Consider the following 21683-nt stretch of genomic DNA (forward strand, 5'->3'; position numbering starts at 1 on the left):
GAAAAGGAGCACTGGAAAGAAGTGTTTCAGTGCTTCTGAAGTGAAGAGAAGCAGAGTTTAATGTGCTTGGTAACAAAATCGGGATTTAAACAGAGATTTGCGCTGGTTCCTCTGCTGTTAAAAATCAACATAAGGTCCACTAAAGTGTACAGGGCAATGGCAATGCATGTGGTCTGAGACAGTATTTTTCGCTGTTGCTACTCCGTTAACTTCCTTAGTCATTGCTAATCAATCTACTAAGGAAATTAAATAGAAATCATTTTCTACACAAATTCCCACATGTATGCACTCACTGTCTTACTGTGAACCCAATCCAACATGCATGGATACTGGCTTCTCCTTTTCTCTGACTTAAGTGTGGGATATGAAATATATTGCACCTCTTAACTCCTGTAATCTTGTTCTTTTAGACAATTCAAAGCATTTCTACTTTCCGTATTAAGATAATCTTATTGATTTACTTAAAGGAGAATCTATTTGCCAGAAGTCCAATATGCTATTTCCAATTCTGTCTTCTCTGAACTTTAATTTTTTTATGCATCTGCAAAACAGGGAAATGCCAACTTCATTAGACTCCTCGAGATCACTATTTGGAAGGCACCACACAAATGCTAATCACCCCTGGTTTGAAGCATACTAAGAGAACACAGCAGTATTAGTTGTTTTCCAGTGAAAGCCTTAGTGGGCCTAAAACTATATTGGGGGCAAGACTTCACAGTGTATTCTCAGAGGAGAGGTTCAATAAGAAATATGCAGGGTGGACTCCTCAAGTTAAGAGCTATCAAGAAGGTAGGACCATGAAAGGCGGCTGGCACCTCAGACAATCATCTTTTCAACAGGAAATAATGAGGTGCAGCAAGACGCACTCTGCTCTGCTGGCCTGGCTGTCCCCACACCCCCACTGCTCCCACCCACATTCTGCACTGTGCAGCTTTTTCAATCTAGGAAAACAATTAATGGATAGCTGTAAAGTGCTTTTGGAAAAGTCAAGCACTGTACAAGCACTACATGTAACTGCTATGGCAAGGAGATTGGAAAGGTTTTTAAGCAGTTGAAAAATATACGCTATCTGTTTTAATAAAGCATTATTTACTCCTATAGCAGAACAGATGTTCTTAAGTTTTATGCCACCTTACTTTTGATTATACCACGGTTCACAGATAAAAGTAAATTTAAAAAAAAACAACTAAGCCGTTTTTTAAGATCATCATTACTGCAGAAATCCCTTGACAAAAACATTTATTCAAACGGAACACAGAATTTTCACCAGGCAGTTGTAAACCATAGAAATCATGTATGCAAAAGGATTGAAGCTTATGTAAATATGTACATTTTGCACAGCATATATGAACAAACACAGTGTAAAGTTATGTTTGTTCAGAATTTTTTTCCACAAAAAAGAGAAGCAAAACAACATTCACTATCAACTGTCCATTTGACACTGGCACTGCTGCCTTTTCTCTGAAAGCCTCTCTTGGTGCCCAACTGAACACGCTCATTCCAAAGAATGATCCAGCTGTCCAGCTGTGATATGGCTAAAGGACCACCACTCAAGGTTAACAATCCTATTGTCATCCCCTAAGATATTGCCAACTCCAAGCACACAACCTGTACATGTACACAAAACATCATTCTCCCCTTGACACCAAATTTCTCCATTTCCTCCTCACAGGCCCTTACTGCTGCCCCTCTCTACCAGTATCCCTCATCATCCACATCTTCCCTTTCTGATGCAGGCATCACCGAAGTCCTGAGGGTCCTTCTTATCATTTGCTACAGTTTATGCTGTGGTATTGAAGAGGTTGATCTAAACCAGTCCCGGAATTTATCCACAACTGACTGGGCAGAAACAAGGGCAATCCTTAGAGCAGGGCAACCCCATCCAAAACCCTCGGTCACCAAAATGCGTACAATCAACCCCTCAGTTAGGAACCAGTGCTCCTGTTTTAGTCTGTTTCTGACACGGCATCCCAGTAGTTTCAACTGATACACAGAGGGTAGCCTTTGAACACACTCTTTACTTACAATATCCTAAACATATCAGGTTCAGCTTTTCCACAGATGCTGTATTGTGTGATTTCATTTTTGTCATATTTCATTGGCATAGATTCAGCATTAAATAATATTGGGAGCCTCACACTTCAAGTCATTAAAATATTCCCCTCAATGTCATTAGCTGTGTATGTCTGCTGAGTCTTTAATTGTATTTTGAAGAACAAGAAATCACAGAAATGGAAACCACATGAGAGAAATGGCCTTCATCCAAAATGAAACAATTTAACATCCTAAACTACATAACTCAGTAGTAGTTTAATTATTGCTTGTCTAATTATACTTTATGACACTACTCTGCAATACTGTAGTATAAAATCAGCTTGCTTTTACATACATATATACACACACACACAATACCTATATAAAAAAGAGCATTATGTTTGTGCTATACACAAGAACATTAGAAGTTCATAGTCAGCCAAGAAACATGCCATATGCCCTCCATATACTTAACCCCATAAAATGCCTCCAGAACAACTTTCTGAAGAATCCAGCTGCAGCAAAGTGGTGGACAATATACGGTATGCCTCAACTATCTACAAAGTTTTTCAGTGTGTGCCAACGTGTTTGAATATAACTCTCGGCATAAAGATTTCTTTGGAGAAGTACCAAGAAATAAAGAAAAAAAAAAAAGAAAAAGTATCATATGCTCAAGTCCAAAAAATACACAGAATCATGGTGGAAATAAATGAGAGATACCCGGTTAAATTAGGGTCTTTGTATTGGACAGCTCAGATGAAAGACTGGTAATGCACACTCTCCATTTCTGTGGTTTCAAATTTACAAGTACATATTTAGACATCCACTAGAGTCCCAAAAATATCAACATGGGAACACATTCATAACAGTTTCAAGCCATGTACTGATTGCATGAAGTGTCATAAAAACTACAGGTCAGCATCAAACCCCCTACAGAAACACTGAGTCAACACACTACAATACAGGAAAGTATAAATATTTCCCTCTGTAATCTCCAGATGATGATGGACTTTAATAGAGAGATGCCACCCATCTTTCAGTTAGCTGAAAGAACCAATTAGATGCACATTTTCATAATGAAAACGTGAATTCAATGTGAAGCTTTGTCTAACAACAGGCTTGTACAGCAAAGCCTAAGCAGAGTTAAGCCATGGTCTCCAAGGGCTTCTCCTGGCACCGAATGCTAATGCAGGATACAGAGTGACTAACTGCATGCATCCACAGATGTAAAAGGCAAAAGGCCAGCAGATAACAAGAAAAGTGGATGCAGTCAAGGGGGGGGCGGGGGAGAAACATGAGTTTCTAGCTAGCAAAATCCATAATCACTCCATTTCTGAGTTAGAAAAATGCTTGATCTTTTTCATTCAGCATTCTCAGGAAAGGAAGGCTTTAAGTGTACATATACACAAAGGAATTGCAAGCTTTTAGAAAACCCACTCACACCAGTAGGAGAAGCCCACCATGAGCACTGGCTAACCACGTGGACCATGCAGAGGACAGCCTGTGAGCTGTGCCAGGCACATGAGACACTTCCATCTGGCCCATCACCTGCAGGAGCCGCAGAACAGCTGCTCAGTGATCGCCGACCCAACAGCTGAACACCTCCTCTTGGACACAGTCTGGCATAAACATAGGTGCCACTTCTGCCATGGCCTGGGGGATGACATTTGCTGCCAAGGATGGAGGGAAGCACTTTTCAGGTCCTGGATCCTCTTTTTACCCCAGAAACTTGAACCATCCTATCTCTTAGGACACATCAAAATAAGTTCCTCCAAACACATTTTAAGCCAAATTTAACTCACTATATAGGCTTATAGAAAACAGTCTTCTATGAGAAAATTAATTGTATCCATATTTATTTTTATAAGTCCCATGGAAACCAATTAAATTAATTAACCTCTCTCCATCAACTTTTCTGTTAAGTCTGTCCTTATGTGCAAGAATACGAAGATGGAAGAGGCTACATCATTTCCCTACTCGAAGCTGTAAAGGAAAAATAAATTAATGGACAGAGTAATCAGCATGAACACTTGAAAAATGCTTCCATTTTTAAAATATTTTAATCTTAAACAGAAGATGCCTGGACAGTGAACTCTTTAAAAACAATTACTTTTTTAATCCATCCATCACAGTGTCTTAAAATAAAATTTACTAAGTGATTGTGTGCATCCCAGGGATAAGTCTATTATTCTCAGGTTTTAGGGACGGAGTAACCAAGATAAGCACTGCTTCCAGCCTCATATGTAACACCCTGCACAAAGTACTTCTCTTGTATTCAGATTCCAGGTTTTACAGAAGCATTTTCTATACTTCCAACTACTAAAAATCACTCTATTTCAAGAACCTTCACCTTACCTGCACTTGCATTTCCAAATACACAGCAGGAAAAACACCTCCTTTATTTCTGCTCAGTACTCCCCCATGCAGAGACATATTGCAGCCTCATCCCCTGTATGACACAGGGATTGGTTACCCACTATTTCAGTGAGTCACTGTTTTTCTTACATAGTTTAAGGGTGACCTAAACCTTTGCTTCCTATTAATGAAATGTTTCATTTAGCTTATTAAAATGAACCCTGTACAAGTGAGTTCATCTTATCAAGCAGCACAAATCACTCTCTGAAATTGAATTCCTCTTATTAGGTATACACCCTTTTGTTCATGTAGAATCTGAAAGTTTAAGAACTGATTTTTGAAAAGAAGTGATGTTAGTCATGGCCAAGGTACTTTTCACATCATTATCTGCTAAAGGGTCAAACTGTGACAGATACACAGGATACTAAAGCAAGTAGGGGAGATAAGATTTAAAACACAAATACCTCTAAAGAGAGGACTTTTTTCTTCCTGTGAATAGAGTTGAGAGGCTAAAATACCATTAGCTGTTAGAAATCTAATGTTAATCTGAAGTCATGTTACAGAATCTGAAATTAATTCAGCTGCCAAGAAATTGCTGCCATCATTTGATACACAGAAAATAAGATCTCCCTTGTTTGGCCACGCGGGACAGTGGATTATCAAAGTTCAAAAAACAAAAAGAACATCAGCAGCATTCCCCTAGCTCACAGAATAAGACTGTCAGCTCATGCAATTTGCATTACCTTGGGCACTGTAGACATAACTAGCTCTTGCAAAGACGTTCAATTCTTAATTTCTATGATTGTAAACACTTGAGGATGCTTTGTGAATGCAGAATTTTAATCTGGTGCAGCCATTCCTACAATGTGCAGCCAGCTCACACCCCCATCTCACAGAGGCAAAATCTTATGCTCAGGAAGAACATAAGATACCCATCCCACCCAATATATTGTTCCTACCATTTTCATGCCAGTATTTCTGCATACTTGGTAACACTCATTGGATTTCACTTCCATAAACTTGTCCTGTATTCCCTTGAAAACATAGAGGCTTTTAACTAATCACAAAACACTGCAGCATGAAGCTTCAAGTTTACATACCCATTGTATGAAAAGCATGTTAGAAAAATTTATTTTGTTAGAACTGGCTACACCTAAATTAATTTGTCACAGCCAATGACAATCAATAAACAAAGATAGCATATTTTAAGCATAAAAAAACTTTACCAATATTATTTCTTACTATTTTTCAAACCGCAACTGATCTAGAGAATACATACAATGGCAAAGCAAAAGTTCTTTAAACCAAAAATCTTCAAAATTTGATTATTATATTTTCTAAGGCACTCTTTCATCAAGTTGTGTGAATAACTCTAAGTACAGCCTATTCTCTGAAATCCACAACTTCATTATAAGAGTTAGAAAAATGCTTGATCTTTTTCATTCGGCATTCTCAGGAAAGCAAGGCTTTAAGTGTACACATACATAACAGAACTGCAAGCTTGATTTCCATAATGAAATTAAAAATCTTTTAGGTATCTATCTATGTCTTACTGTGCCCAAGCAGTGACATCAACCATTTCATGTCTTGAACCAATAATTCAATTTAATACAGCCTAATGAGTAGGAATAACAGCATACCTGAAACCTCTATCATGAACCAAAAAGATTAGAAAGAAAAATCCAAAGATGCAAGAGTTGCTGACATGGTGCTTTAAATACACTTTAAATATTTAAAATATTGTCGTAAAATATTTGGTGAATATTTAAAAATAGAGAGATTACTTCTCTGAGTTGGTATCTGTATATTATTTTCTTGATCTCCATCACTTGCCTGGTCTGTGCTTTCTAGGGAAGAGTCCGGAAACCCCATTAACAGCCTGAATTACTTATGGATTTAGGTAGAGCTTAACCCAGCTTTTCAGCAATGACAGTTTTTCTCAAAAGCCCATGGTTGTTGTTACTAGCCTTAATGACGGATTGTTCATTAGATTCAGAACATTGACAAAGTGTGATTTAGATGAATGAGGTACTTCAGCTGGAAAAACATTGTTGTGAATTATGCACCTTCCTCAGCTCTTCCAAAGGCACAGTCTGTTCCTCCACAGCAATCCTTTCAACTCATAAACACCATAAAGTAGGCCAGGAGCTGCTGGAAAGCTACTGTCCTTCTACAAGTGTATGCTATCCCCCTCCTTCCGTGGTTGCAAATCTAGCCAGACTTCCTCAACAGACAGAAACAGCGAAGCATCTGATGAAGATAACGGTTGAGCACAATCCAGAGAGCTATCCAAAGAGTAGAGTAATTTACATGGTAGGGATCTGGAGATGCAGCCAGCTAACAAGGGTATACAGGGTAAAATCATTCCATGAGCACTAAGATGATAAGAAGGAAAGCACACGGTTCCTCTTGCTAGAATAGACCTAGAAGACCTCTTCGGGATAACTCCACTGTGCAAGCTGTTATGAAGAGGTAAAGAATAAAAAGAAGGTCCCAAATCCAAAGCAAAGGATTCAAGGATCTACGTTGTTCTGATGAAAGAGAAGACCCACATGCTGCTCCATTTGAACAGACTAGAGTCCAAAGAAAGACAGAAGGTAAAAGCAGCGTAAAAGGCCACAATACACAGGGAGTCTGTCAAGCTGCTCACAACACGTCCTTACGGTGAATGAAGGGTAAGCACCAGGACAGATGGCAGAAACTTTTAAAGCCTACCAGTGGCCTTTTCTTCTTTTGTAATCAGATGTAGCTGTAGAGATTAACACAATATAGTAAACAGTTTGAGGATTACAATGAAATTTATCTCTGCATGTATACACTCCTAGACAAATAAACAAATACAAAATGTACTCTGTTTCATCTCAAGCCAGGCTATGATTTCAATTTCCATCACATCTGACCTCTCAAGTAAATGTCACTCAGTTGGAAATCCCTCAGGGCACTAAATGGACTAAGTGAGGTATGTAAACATTGCATCTGGTCCAGGTACCTCAGCTTGCAAGCCTTAGACTGAGATGCAGGTTGAAATGCAGACTGAGCTCTAGGTGGGAGCCCAAGAGAAGAGGCTGTGAACTGCCAACCTTTGGGTAACTAAGAGCCTGAAGATGGGTGATGCCAGCCAGGTGGATGAACACAGAGCTGGGGGCAGTAGCCGAAGACTCTGAAAGAAGAGCCAGACTTGTGCACAGGTAGACTATGAGGGGATAAAAGCCCAGGGGTTCCTTTGCTGGAGGTCCTACTCAGAGGCACCCAGTTCAAACTCCTTCTGTGTTACTGTGCCATGAAAAAATGACTTTATGGAACAAGACATCTGAGACTTTGCTATGAGAAATCTGGGGTTGAACTAGTAAGGAAACCTGGTCTGAGTGGGATGTGTGGGGAGTCAAGTGGGGCTCCTGTCATCTCACTGGAGCCACCTGCCATGAAGGGGCTTCAGTCCCAGTAGTTAATGTCTCTGGTATCAGGAGTGTGACTGCCAGGAATGCTCAGACTGGGAAGTTTCCTTAACAGTAGCACAGCATATGTCTCTATGGATTTTCAGTTGATTTTGAAAACTAGATTCATGACAAAACATTGCAACCTTCAAAAAAAAATCTTTGCAGAATGATATGACAAGCTATGACTTAGCATTCATTAAAGGAAAACACCTGTTCCTTTGGCCTGGTTTCAGCTGGGATAGAGTTAATTTTCTTCTTAGTAATCATTTAGACATCATTTTTCATGCATTGGTTAATTAATGTCAAAAATCTACTTAACAGAGAAAAAAGAAAACCAACAAAGAAACTCATGAAAAAATATCTCCTGAAATAATTTCACCTATACATATCCCAGTGACTAGAGTCTTTCCCTTAATACCACAAATGTATGTAGAATGTTGCTTTGTTCAGTTATATTGACTTCACTAGGAGCATACTTTGAAAAAGGATTGTAGGACAGGGAATAAAGAGAATCACATTTTGTTCATAATAGCTTTTGGCTTGGGAATCTAGAAGACATCTAAGCAGCATATTCTGGTTAATTTACTTTGATATGTGAAGATTAACTCCAGGGAAATAAAAATAATACATTCAAGGATTCTTCCCACCACCTCTATAATTGTTTCTATTGTCATAGATTCATTAAATCCCACTGGGAAACCCCTAAGTATTACAAGCTGCTCTATTCAAGATAATAAGTTAGCTCATGAAATAACTTTCCTCAATAACAATCATTCATAATAGATAAATTACAAAAGGTCTTTCTAATACATACATACAGTAACCAGAGCACAACTGAAGTCCAACCAGCACTGACTGAAGCACAACTAAAATGAACAAAGGCAAAACTACCACAATGCCAAAACAAGAATCTCATCTTAAAAAGGGTGCCTCACCCTTGAGTCACTTTCTTGTACCCTGCATACCAGTTTATCTCAGCTGAAATTGTCATTCCAATAAACAGGTGCATTTTTGCACACTAGCTCAGCAAATGAAACACTGCAACACACCTGCCTGACAAAGCAAACCAAGCTCATTTTATATATAAACATGACTTGAGTAATTACTGTAGTGCCCTGCCCAAACTGTTTTCCAAAATAAACACATAAAGAGGGTTTGGATGTTGTTACCGTGCCAAACACTTACACAATATAATTATTTTTTACCACAGTCACTCTCTTCATTTATTCTGTATGTTCTTCACCATAATTTGTGCTCAGGTACAGTTCAGAAAAGTAATGTGCTTTCTAAATCTTAGCATTAAGACTGAAGTACTGAAATTTAACATTCCGTATGTTTGTTAAGCTACTCTTGACACAAAGACTCCCTTGCTTTATTTCTAAGCTTATTTTCTACTAGAGCAGCAAACCACTTAAAACACTTTCATAGGATTGCACACTATTTGAATACAAATATTTGGATTTTGCATTCAGTATTAATTGCTAAGTGTTTCGCTATTGCAGAGAAAAACAGATGCCTCTTCTTAACGCACACTCCTAAACCACAGGTACCAGAGAGATGCTGAATGGCAATAGAACATAGATTACTAGTTTCCCATCTTCAGCTGAGTATCTGTAACTGGGATCTTTCTTCAATTTATTACACTACGGCCGGCCAGCCCAATACATAGTTCTCTAAGTTGGCACAGCTTCTATTCTTCCAAGCACATTCGTTCAAAGCAAAACCAATTAATCTGCACCTTCTTGACAGCAGAGTTTGTTTGGGCTTTCCCCATCCTTTTCTGACACAAAGAAGTCTGGTCTTTGCTTCTGTTGACAGATGTGCTGAATGTCAATAAAACCAGACTAACTTAAAAACCACAATACCTGTTACTTTCCCAGTCAAAAGCTGAGTTTAATAAAAGCTCCATACCTGCAACATGCTTTCTTAAGGACTTCAGGTAGGTAAGTAATAAAAACAAAAAGAGAAGCAAATCTGCAGGTGGTGTAAATGGATACAGCACAAGGTCTTAAACAAACCAATTCTCATCAGGCAGGCGTCAGTCCAACACCCTGAATGAGTGCTCCACCCTATGCTTTCGAAAAAGGTGACATAAAAATAACCCAGGGGGAGGGAGGAAGGCCATTAAAAAAAATAAAACCCCAAACAAACAACAACTTAAGAAAACCACTCAGTTTTTTTAACTCATATATCATTATGAAGTCCAGATCTAACAAGGCCTAGTTAGCTACAGATTTGCATGTTGTGGTTAGTTCATTTTAATGTCTAAGAAGCTCCCAGCAGCCAGGACAAATACAAGACTCCTCTCCCAGGCTGACTCTTTGATACCGATCATAGAATGAACTCACCAGGCAACTTTTCTCTCAGCCAGAGAATTTACATGACTGTCTCTCCTCCAATTTCTCAAAACTTATTAAAACTTTCATTACATTTTAGGACTTCCGTTCTTTTGTCAAATACCGCTAAAAGCAAGCAGCAAGTTCAAAAATATCTGGTGCAGATTAATACACAAACAATATGCCAAGACAGTAGGATAGCATAGGAAATCAGCATAAGTTGTTTTCACTGCAATGTGTTTTCATTTATTGTCTGAGCAGCACAATTTACCAAAGGTTTGCAAGCTTCTTCGAGGACAAAAAAAAACGGTTTCAAGACGAACAGAGGAGAACCAACACATACCAAGGGAATGATGCCACAGACACTGTCATTCAGAAGCTATTACATTTTCTACCTACTCCATCCTTCTTTCACTCAGCCATCAGCAGCCACTGCTCAGCCTAACAAATATGAGGCCAAACAGGAGCTACAACCATTACGTGCGTTTGGATTGACTGAAGGAAGAAGTGCTGTGACGCTAACTGAGGATCTAGACCCATAACTGTACATTTGAGAACAGTTTTAAATTCCTTTGTTATTTATTAATTTTAATAAAAAATTTCTACAGATCTCATATAGTGTTTACTATCTAAATTAGAAAGAAATAGTGGTTTCTGAAAACCTACTAACAAAAAAAATGGGCAACAAAAGGAGTTCAACTCCTGTATTTTTTTTTTTAATTGAAGGGGGTGAGTATTTTTACTGTCCTTTCAAGCCCTCCTCAAATCCTTCACTTGAAGCAGTTGCTCAGTTCCTCACAGTTCCTCACCTACAGCTCTCATGCCTCTCTCTCAAGCTGTTCTGTGTCATGTCAAGTCTTGTTTTGTTTCAACTATACAAACCCTTTATGACAAGGACTTAGTCTATATTTAGAAAATGCTGCATAAACATATAGTGCCAAGTAAGTGTTTTACGGTTTTACTGGCGTTCAACTTCAGTACTTTGCAAGTCACATGAATTGTCCTGGGCAACTGCAAACTATAAGGGAAAAAGAATCATTTATGTGAGCAGGGAATCTCTTCTTTTATACATTCCTTTTTCACCCTTAACTATTTTCAAAGCATATAGAAACACAATGAAATATTTACAATGCAGGATCTCACTCAAATTCAAATGAAAGTATAAGAAAATAGACAAACTCTAAAATTCTCACACCCTTTTCCAGTAGTAACTTTTTGTTTGCCTTCTTCAATGAACAGTATCATCATAAGACCCTCTTAAACCAAGGCTACAAATAATGTGCGTATTTCCAATACACAGCTTTCAGAAACATCTTGCCCACAACATATTTAACTCCTTAAAACCAAAATAAAAAGCATTTTTTTGTTTTATTATTTTCTTCCCATCCCCCACCTCCCAGTTATTGACTATTTAGAGATGCCAGAGCAGATTTTTAAAGTTGCAAATTTGTTTCAATTTTACTGCTACTAAAGTAAAGGAAAGAAATCCTTTTTTCTGAACAATTCACTATTCCTCATTTAGAACAGAGCATAGCCTTCAACTGAAAGCACCACAGCTTACCTTCTGACTTTGAAAGCATTTTTATTTTATATATAAATTTATTTATTTATTTATTTATTCCTATGTGTGTCTGTATGCAGTATTTACCCCAGAAAATTGATCCCTACAGTGTCTCGGGAATGTCAGTTATCCCTGCAAGCAACTCACAGGATGAGTTAGCTAAAAACTTCATTCAAGTCTTATTAACACCCTAGTTATCTTCATCTTCACTCTTAATTTGAAATTATTATAGGTAAAAATTACTTGTGTCTCTTGACAAAGAGGATTCAGATGCATAATTAAGTTATCAGACCTTTAGCTATGCCACATAAGGTGGCTATTTGCATGTTCTTAGCTCATGCTAAACACTAAATGAAACAAATTCAAACTAACTTTCCTGTACATTAGAAATAGACAGAAGTGTAGCAAAGCTGCAGATCTGACAGTCTAAAACAGCCTTTTAGCTTCTGGTTTTGATTTCCTCCCTGGTAAAAGTTTAATCTGTAACAAAACCTATCATTAACAGACAATTGTACGTTACTTCCTTATTAAGGGCCATGAGCAAGTACTGAAGACTGGTGTGAAATTTGCTGAGACCCTGCCACAGACAGTCAGCCACCAAAAACATAATTGGCCAAGATCAGGATGTTAAAATGAGGGTTTAGAGAGGATAGAGATTACCTTGTGGCTAATGTGACTAATCCCTACATTTCTTCTAACAGCTTTTTTGCGGTAGAGTAGAACAAAGGCATAGAGCTGAGAGAACAGAACAGCTGATTTTCCTTTTCATTCCCCACCAGCTCTCCTCTGTGTCTTTTTCTTTCCCATCTCAGCAGATGCCCTAGAGTTCGCTATCTGTAAAATGAAGATCAGCAGATAAAATGAAGATATTTGTGGTGTCAGTTCTTATCAGCTGACAAACTAATTTATTTATATTTCTTTTACTTCTTCCTCATCTACTCCACATGCATGTTTTCCACAGCTCTCTACTCAATTTTATTCTTCCTTCTACTTTCCCATTATTTATCAATTTCTGAAAATTTTAAATCCAGGGAATCATCTAAACAACCGTGATTTTTTGAACCTCTGCTATCAACATCATAAAAACTCTAAATGCCCATATTGTGCCCTTGCATAATCACTACCAGTATAAAATAGATGCCTATTGGTACAAAGCACCTTATTTTCAGATGCACTGAACTTATATCAATTGTATATGCAGTGTCTTAACCATTCTAGAATTCCTACTTTTCTGGACTTACTTATTGTAAGAGACATTTTCATAACCTAATTTTTAGAAGTACTAAGAATTTAATGATGTAACAAAACCCCATCAAAACAGTACAGGCTCAGTAACTTGAAAATCAGTCATTAATAAAATAATTATTGTACACAGCAAACTAACAGACACTAAAATATTATTACGGGTGTAATCAAGGTCTCATGAAAATCAGCAACAGTTTTGCTACTGGGTTACGGGACATTTCTCACAGAGCTCACAGCTGCTACATTGAAAAAATGGGTTCAAAACCGTAACAAATTAGGATTCTTGAGTCTCCTCCCCACAGTATAACCACTGTATGAACTGTACCTACAAAACACTACAGAATTGATATAAAACAAACCCACTTTATTTTGCTACTCACAGTAAGGGTAGAGCCTGCTATCACCTCTGCACACCACAATCCTTACACCACATCTACTTTTACACTGGGAAACAGCAAAACCAGAAGAGAACAGCAGACACCCACATGGCTCTCCCAGCCCAGGAGATCCTTGGCAGTTCATTAACCTCTACCAGAAGAAATTCATATCAATCAGCTGGAATGTCTTCATAGGCCGCTTCTGCTAGACACACAGGTGTGCCTTCACATGCCAGGTGGGGTTTGTTTTTAGCCAAACAATCATGCAATAAGTCAACCGTCTGGAACACAAGTCCTATGAGGAGAGGCTGAGGGTACTAGGGTTGTTTAGGCTGGAGAAAATGAAGCTCAAAGGAGACTTTATCACTCTCTGTACCTACCTGAAAGGAGGGTGTGGCAAGGTGAGGGGTCAGCCTCCTCTCTCAGGCAACTAGTGACAGGACAAGGTGAAAGAGCCTCAAGCTGTGCCAAGGGAAGTTCAGACTGGATATTAGGAAAAATTTCTTCACTGAAAAAGTGGTTAAGCATTGAAACAGGCTGCTCAGGAAAATGGTGGAGTCACCATTCCTGGAAGTGTCAAAAAAACATGACACTTTTTGATATGGTTAAGTGGATACAGTGATATTCAGTAAAAGGTTTGACACAATCTTGGAGGTCATTTCCAAACTTAATAATTCCATGATTCTATTATACCACAACATTGCACTTCTACATGCATATCGAACTAACACGTTACATGATATCAATTTGTAAATGCCATTTCCTACAGATGCTGTGTGTCCCAACTCAAAACATATTTAAGTATAAAGAAATATTAAAAGCTTAACATGTCACTTTAAGCACAATTGATACCTTACACTCAAGCTGAAGGCATGATCTGCTCTCAAAGTATTTGAGAGGTCTGTGAATCTGAAAGAATGTACAACTTCCAGCATCAATTTACTTCAAATAAATATGGAGAAAACCACATCATTTTCCCTATTGCCATTTTCTGCCAGTTACCTCCCTTCAGCAACATCAAGAGTAAAAACATTAATATATCATTGGAAGAATGTCCTTTCCAAGGCAGTTTAATAATTTCTGAATACAGTAAATGAAATTGTTAGCATTTTCATCCTTTCATTATACAGATTACGTTCTTATTTAAAGCTTCTGTGTTAACAACAGAATAAACAGTCTTGCATAGACTACAGTATTAAGCATAGTGGCAACTAATGAAGAAAATGAAAGGCAATCTTATTTTTGGAAGAATTTTTATTCTATTTCCATTGTCTCTGTGCCACATGTTCAGTTGGTCATCAAGAATCCAGCCTGCATATTTTAAAGTCATAAAACCTGATAAAACAGTTACTTGAATAGGGCTCCTATTCAAGTTAGTAGCAGTTTAGCCACTGGCTTAAACTTCTCCAAGAAGTGACAGCAAGTTTGCTCTTTCTCCTCTTTCCTCACTTTCATATAGCAAAAAATGAATACAAAACACTTGTATCAATAAATAAATGAGTCAGGATAGTTCAGAAATATAACCCCAGAAATTGGCACTGCACTAAATATAGCTAGAAGACACTGTAGAAATTGGAATTACTACCTAACACACAGAACAAAATACAAAGCACTGCTGGTGTATTTGGTAACTGGCAGAGTGGGCAGGAGCTGTCACTACAACCTCAGCACAGCACATCCCCCTTGACCACCTTCTGGCTGTACTGGGTAACTCCCTCTTTGTCAGGGTTTGAGATTTTCCTGGCCTGGATGATGACAGGTTAACATCACTGGAAGGTGACATTTCCACAGATATCATTGCTTCATAGATAAATGACCAAGTTTGGACTATGTCACAAGTAACACACAGATGAGAAACCTGTAGAATACTTCTGTACTATTACCCAAATCTAAATCTTACTGCACTATACAAAATCAGTAAATTACTTGAGAGCTGTTATTTTTGTATTAAAACATTTGAAGAGATCACATCAAGACGAAACATCAAAGCAGGATCAGCAAGGAGCCTCAAAACAAGAGTGAAAGAAGAAAAAAAGAGAAGAAAGCCAAAGCTGGACATATATTAGAAATGAACGCTACACTTTCAGAAGCAATGATTTGCACTACCAAAATTTATAGGAGAAGAGTGTTTTTAAAAGCTTCCTACCAGTCTGTCACAACTGGTTCTTCGCACTGGAAAACAGCTGTGACCCTCAGAAGCATTACTGACTGAGCTAGATCTCAAATTCCTGATATGCTAGAGCATTATAAAAAATTAAGTGGTATTTCCTTAAATAATGTAAAAGCATCATTACATTCTACGAGTGCAGAACTGCTTTCTCTCAAACATAACAACAAAATGAAATCCAGGAAAAACTTTTTTGCCTAGACTGAAAGAAATAATCCAATAGTATTTAGTCCTTGTGGATAAAATGCTGCATAAATTTACACACAAATCCTGAAATTGGATCTGTTAGGAAGTTTCCACATCTATGCCAAATTATCAAACAAGCTATATAAACACAATTAATCCATTAAAATAAGACTATGGGACTCGGGATGCATAATGCAGTTCAACTGTCTGTCTCTATCACAGATCAACTACATGACTTGAACATAATCACTGCTTCAATTTCCCACGTATGAGGAAAACAACTACACATTCATACCTCAACACTCACAAGGGCTTTCATAACAATAACCAGGGTAAAGAAATAGTACTGTCTATAGGCAATATAAAACATTTGGATACAAAATCATCATCACTCAGATCTTGTAATACCCCTCAACAGTGTATTTTTTCCTTTTAATCTTTAGCAACAGACTACAGCGCACATTTAATAAAAATCTTGCTTTTTCCACATTCAGGACATGACTGCTTTTCCTTATTGCTTGCCTGGAGTTTTTTTTCCCCTACACTATCATATATTATTATAAAACAACTACCTTCTATAGGACAGTCACATTTCAGGTAAAGACATGCTTCACAGGAAGCATTATCATTTCATTGCCTTACAATGGAGAAATGATACTACAGTCTTCAGTCACAGAGTGTGTGAGTTAGTACTATCTAAGCAATACACTCCACCACGTAGTGGTGAGAGTTGTGGTGAGAACAAGTCAAAAAGCAGTAAATACAAGTAAACATTTAACTAGCAAACAGCTACAGAAGTTTAATATCATTGTTTGCAAAATATATGGCTGCATCTTCCATACTCTCAAAGTTATAGGCCTTTGATGAATACACAGGGAATAGGAATACACATGAAACATCACAAGTACAAACGACAATGCACATTTAAAGTACTTGCAAGTTCTGTATCTTATATGCCATCTCAGCCAGTATATTCAACAGCTAAAGTCTAATACAAAAGCATATTTACTTTATCAAGGTAATCCAGTTTACTATCACTGCAAAAAACTGCCAAATAAATGCAATATTGCGAGAAAAAACTGATGAAACTGTAGTTATTTCTCGGGAAACAAACCCAGCCCCCACTTGCCATTATTTATGTACATACTTCCTTTTGTTCCCCCCACCCTATCCCATGATGAGCCCCCCCACTGGCAGTAAAACTATTCTTAAGTGGAAGACACAAGGCACTGAACCTTATAACATAGAGTAACTTTTGCAAGATAGAAAATATAGTTCAGTTCTTCCCCCTAACAAGCTGGTAGTTATTCCAAAACTAAAGTATGAATCGCTTAATAATTTGACTGTAAGCATTTATAAGGTTTCTTTTCCATTGATATGCTATTTCATCTCATGCTTTACTCATACTTTCATCTCATTCAACCTCAGAAAAAACACTGTGCAACATTCACTTCTTCCCTTGCTGCAAAGGTCTGTAACACTTGATAAATACACAGCCTCCTTTTATTAGAACAGCTCCAAAAGTACAGCAAAAACAATCCAGGAACTTAAAATACTAGGGAAAATGTCACATCCTTAGAATATGCAGATTTACATTTTTCAAAATCTATCATTAAGTTTAATTTTACAAAATGCTTTTCCCAGTGACTTGTATCTGCTTAAATCCCAACAGTTCATAAAAACCATACATTGGCCTATGCAACTCTGCCCTTTCAAATACTCTAGATGAGCTAATCCAACAAAACCGTAGTATCTTCCATAAGCCTTCCTGGAGCAGTGGGAATTTCTTCAGATGGAACAATAGCTCTACATCTCTCTTTCAATCTATGAAACACTCTATTTAGCAAAAATAAAACCCCAAAACACTGAAAAACTTAAATTCAGCAATATCAAGTTATTAACTTGAAAAGCTTTTGTGAGGCATTATGTTCAAATCTAGGAAGAAGACATTCAACCACACACAGCTTATGCAGCACAAGAGATCGTGCTGTCACACAACCATATGCACAGATCTGAAGATACAAGATGCTTTTTCAGCATCTTCTGTGACTAACGGACTTAAAAACCAAACACTACCTCTTGTAACCCAGACATGGTATATACCCTATACACTGTTTCAGGTCCTCCTGGTACAGCTCCCCATCTATAGTCAGGCCTGCACTAAGCTCTCCAGAAGGCAGGCCTCACTTAAGCCACCAGGTACTCCATGAAGTACTGCCAGGAATCAGAGCAACAGGACTTCATGCTGTGGGCTGACAGACGACTTTCCCACTGAACTAAATTCCCCCTCCAAAGTGTGGCATAAAGCTGCTGCACTAAGTATCCCTCCAAACCCAACTGGGGAAGTTACTCAAACTGCAGGGATCACTGCACTCCAGACTCCAAGATGCTTCAGGGTGAAAAGTCATCATAATGTCTCTAAGAGGACTCTCTAAGGCTATTTGTTCCTCAGAGTTATTCCAGGTCTGAGTCAGCCCTTTCCATTTACATTTGCAAGAAAACGCTCTTGAAATATTTTTTTTACTGTTTTTGTAATACTTTTCTGTCTTATAGCAGCCTCAAAAACCATGGCTAAAGCAAGCACTGCAGAGATAATCCCTAATACAAAAAAAAAAAAAAGAAAAAAAGAAAAAGTATTACTACTACTACTATTTCTGGTTAAACATAAATATTACTGTCTTTTATACCAATTGCAATTGTACTACAGGCACACATACAATGAGGACTTGTAAAGAGAATAAGAACCCTCCTGAATGATTAGGCACAATGTCTTTGCTATCTGAGCTTTTCCAGTTCATTAATATTTCACTTTTATATATTCCTCAGCTGCTTTTACAACATGTTCCTTTCTCTCCTTCTTAAGTATGAGCAAAGAGAATTGTTTGAAGTAACTAGTAGACCTTGCCTCACATCCCCACCTCCATGCCCCCTGAGAGTTTAACACTTCAAGTGCAATATACACTGGATAGAAAAACACATCTGGCACAGAGAGGGATAAGAGGATATTCTGAGTCTCCTTTCTAGTTCTATTCAATAATAAAGGTGTGCAATAAGAAAACAGTGTACTGCAGTCTCTGTCTATGCCAAGACACTTAACTGCTGTCAATCCCAAAGGCAAGAGAGAGACATAAAACTGGGTGGCAGGGGGTTCCCTTCTCTGTGGAAAAGCAAAATAACTGTTCTTTTGCAAGACAACTTGCAGCAACATTCTTTTCCTTGCCAAAACTCGAAGATAACCTCTTTAGCCTGGAGAAGCAACACAAAAACTGTCTAGAGGAAATACTGGATTTTCATGAACCTTTTTCATAATAAGCAGTATCATCACCATCTGCTCCACTTTTTAAGCATGCCATGCGATTTTGGAAAACACAGGCAGCATCCTCCAGCTCCCGCCTTACAATCCACGGGAAATGTCACACATGACCACGAGCGCCCTGGCCCTACCCATTCATATTTCTGAAACCACTTCTCCCTGTCTTCTTCATAGCTTAACTGCAGATTGCTTAATAAACACTGAGGGAGAAAAAAAAGGAAAAACACAGAGAGAAGAAACGCCAAAAACAAACAAACCAACAAAAACCAGACCTACTCTTCTCCCCCGTCACCTGCCGCAGCGAGGCGGGAGCGACCGCCGGAGCGGTGCAGCCGCCCGGCACCGGCTCCCCGCAGGCCGGGCCCGACGGGCCCCGCGACGCCCCCGGGCCGCCCCCAGCGGCCCCGCCGGCGCTGCCGCTGCCCCGGGCTGGGCTGGCCCCGGGACACACCTGCGGGCGCCGATCCCCGGCCGCCCCGCCACAAAGACGCCAGTGCCGCCGGTGTCCCCCCCGCCGCCCGCCCGCCCTCGCTAATCCCCGCCGCTACCGGAGCGCGGCTGCCGGGGATCAGCGCGGAGCTGCGGCACCGGCAGCCCCGATCCTCCGCCGCCGCAGCCGCGCCGCCGGTCGGCGCAGGGCGCCCCGCGGCCGCCGCCCCGCCGCCGGCAGAGGCGAGGCCAGGCAGGGGGGGCCGCCCGCGCCCCGGGGCGACACCCGCCGCATCACCTCGGCACCTGCCGTGCGGGGCGAGGCGGCCGCGGGGTACCCGCACGCCGGGGACCCGGCTGCGCTCCGCGGCCTGGGCCGGCTCTGCCCGGCGACACCGCTCTGCCCAGCGTTACCTGGCCGGGCTCCTCCAGCGCCCGACGCGCTCACCGTCCGCCGGCGGGGGCTGGGGACCCTCCTGGCAGCGCGGCGCGGCGCCGTCCCCGCCCCGCTGCGGGTCGCTGGGTCGGTGGTCTCCTGCGTCCCCCCCCGGCGCGCGGCGAATAATCCGTGCGGAGCAGCGGCGCCCCAGCCCGTCACTCTGTCCGTCCGCCCGTCATGTTGCGGCCGGTGTGTGTGTGCGCGGGGGGCGGGGAAGGAGGGAGGGAGGGAGGGCAGTAGGGAGGGATGCGGGGGCGGTCCGGGGCGGTGCTTCCGCGCGTGTGCCGGTGCGGGGCGCGGGTGCCCGTGGGGCGGCGCGGGGCGGCTTCGGGTTCTGTGTGTCCGTGTTCGGTGGGTGATGAGCTTGTCCGTACGCGTGGGGGTGGGTCGTGTGTGTGTACGCGTACGCATGTGTCACTGTGCGTCCCCGCGTCTGTCCGTGTCCGTCTGTCCGTGTGTCCCCGCGCGGAGCACCTACCCCGGGCGAGAGGCGAGCTGGCGGAGAGGGGAAAAGTCCAAGTCCGTCCGTCCGTTCCCCCCGCCACCCCGGGAGGAATTCAGCTCCGCTCCGGTGTGTTTACACTCACCATCTGCTCAGGGATTTATATGTATTTTTTTCCCTTTCCCGGAGGGCGGTGGAGCCCTCTGATTTCACTTCCTCGTCCTTTTTTTTTTTTTTTTTCAAAAGAGACGTGTTTTGTAATTATTTCCCCGTTGCTCCATCGGCATCCCGGCGCGTTCCTGGTCCTAAGGAGGGAACGAGGAAATGAGGTTTAAGAAGCATCTTCACGCCAAAAGCAGGTCTCGGCTGCACCGCTGTAAGAGCAGAAGTGATTTCCCTGGAATATCGGGTGAGGGCAGAGGTCAATTACATGGTGTTTAGGTGTAATGAATTAAGTTCCTTATTCAATTCAGAAGGAGAAGGTAAAACAGAGGAATAACCACGTTCTTTGTGGCTTATACTTAAGGAATATGACTGAGTTTTCATACCCTGTTTTTTCTTACCAGTGTATACAGAATCCCTCCTGTATCACATACCAAAGTGAACTACCTTGTCTCATTAAGAACATTTAGGTAAAATGAGTGACAACTCAAAAGTGACAGGCTGCAAGTATGTGCCTTATCCCCTCCTATACCAAAAAATAACATGCATAACTCCTTGCACTGAAGAAATACATTGACTTTGCAGACTTCTGTCTCAACAGGAATAAAATTTGTTTATTCTGTAACATCAGTGCTCCTCGTGAAACTGAAGGACCCAAAGAAATTTCAGCTATTAGGCTTATATAGAGAAATGTAGGTCAGAATGAAGTCAACGAGAGTTTTGAAGAATTTTGAGTAAAATAGATTTCCATAAAATACAGCTACAACTTAAGAACAACAATGAGATTCTGCTGAAATTCTGAATAGTAGTGTGAGAGCGCAGAAGTCAGTGTCATACTTGATATGAAAGTATCAAGAAACTGAATAATTATAAATATGTCTTTACCAGAGCTAAGCTTTCAAACAAATGAGTTCACCATACCTAATTATACTGAAATATAACTGTCAGTCTGTTCAATATGTTCACAAGTCTGTTCAATGAAATGTAATAACCAAACCTAAAGGTGTTTCTGTTTCTTCTTTAGCCAGATAATAAACCTAAATCAGATAAAATGTATTACAGTCACAGAGGAAAGTTTGGCATACACAGCACACAGCAGCACCACAAAAAATGCTATGTGAGTGAATGGAGAGAAATAGATTTTAAGTAACCTATCATCCACATTTAAAAGGCAAAAGATCTCATATGACACCACCTCAA

At 40.2% G+C, this 21683-nt stretch overlaps 1 protein-coding gene across 1 annotated transcript in view; it reads right to left on the reverse strand.

Annotated features, from left to right (window-relative positions):
• The window catches only part of CCSER1 (coiled-coil serine rich protein 1), a 641015-nt gene extending 620956 nt beyond the window's left edge, over positions 1–20059 (reverse strand). The window contains exon 1 of the mRNA XM_032686628.1: positions 19855–20059. The gene's annotated coding sequence lies outside the window, so the exon portion shown is untranslated. The remainder of the gene's footprint in view (positions 1–19854) is intronic.
• Positions 20060–21683: the final 1624 nt, after the last annotated feature.

The sequence above is a fragment of the Chiroxiphia lanceolata genome, chromosome 4 (genome assembly GCF_009829145.1).
Source record: "Chiroxiphia lanceolata isolate bChiLan1 chromosome 4, bChiLan1.pri, whole genome shotgun sequence".
Classification (NCBI taxonomy): Eukaryota; Metazoa; Chordata; class Aves; order Passeriformes; family Pipridae; genus Chiroxiphia; species Chiroxiphia lanceolata.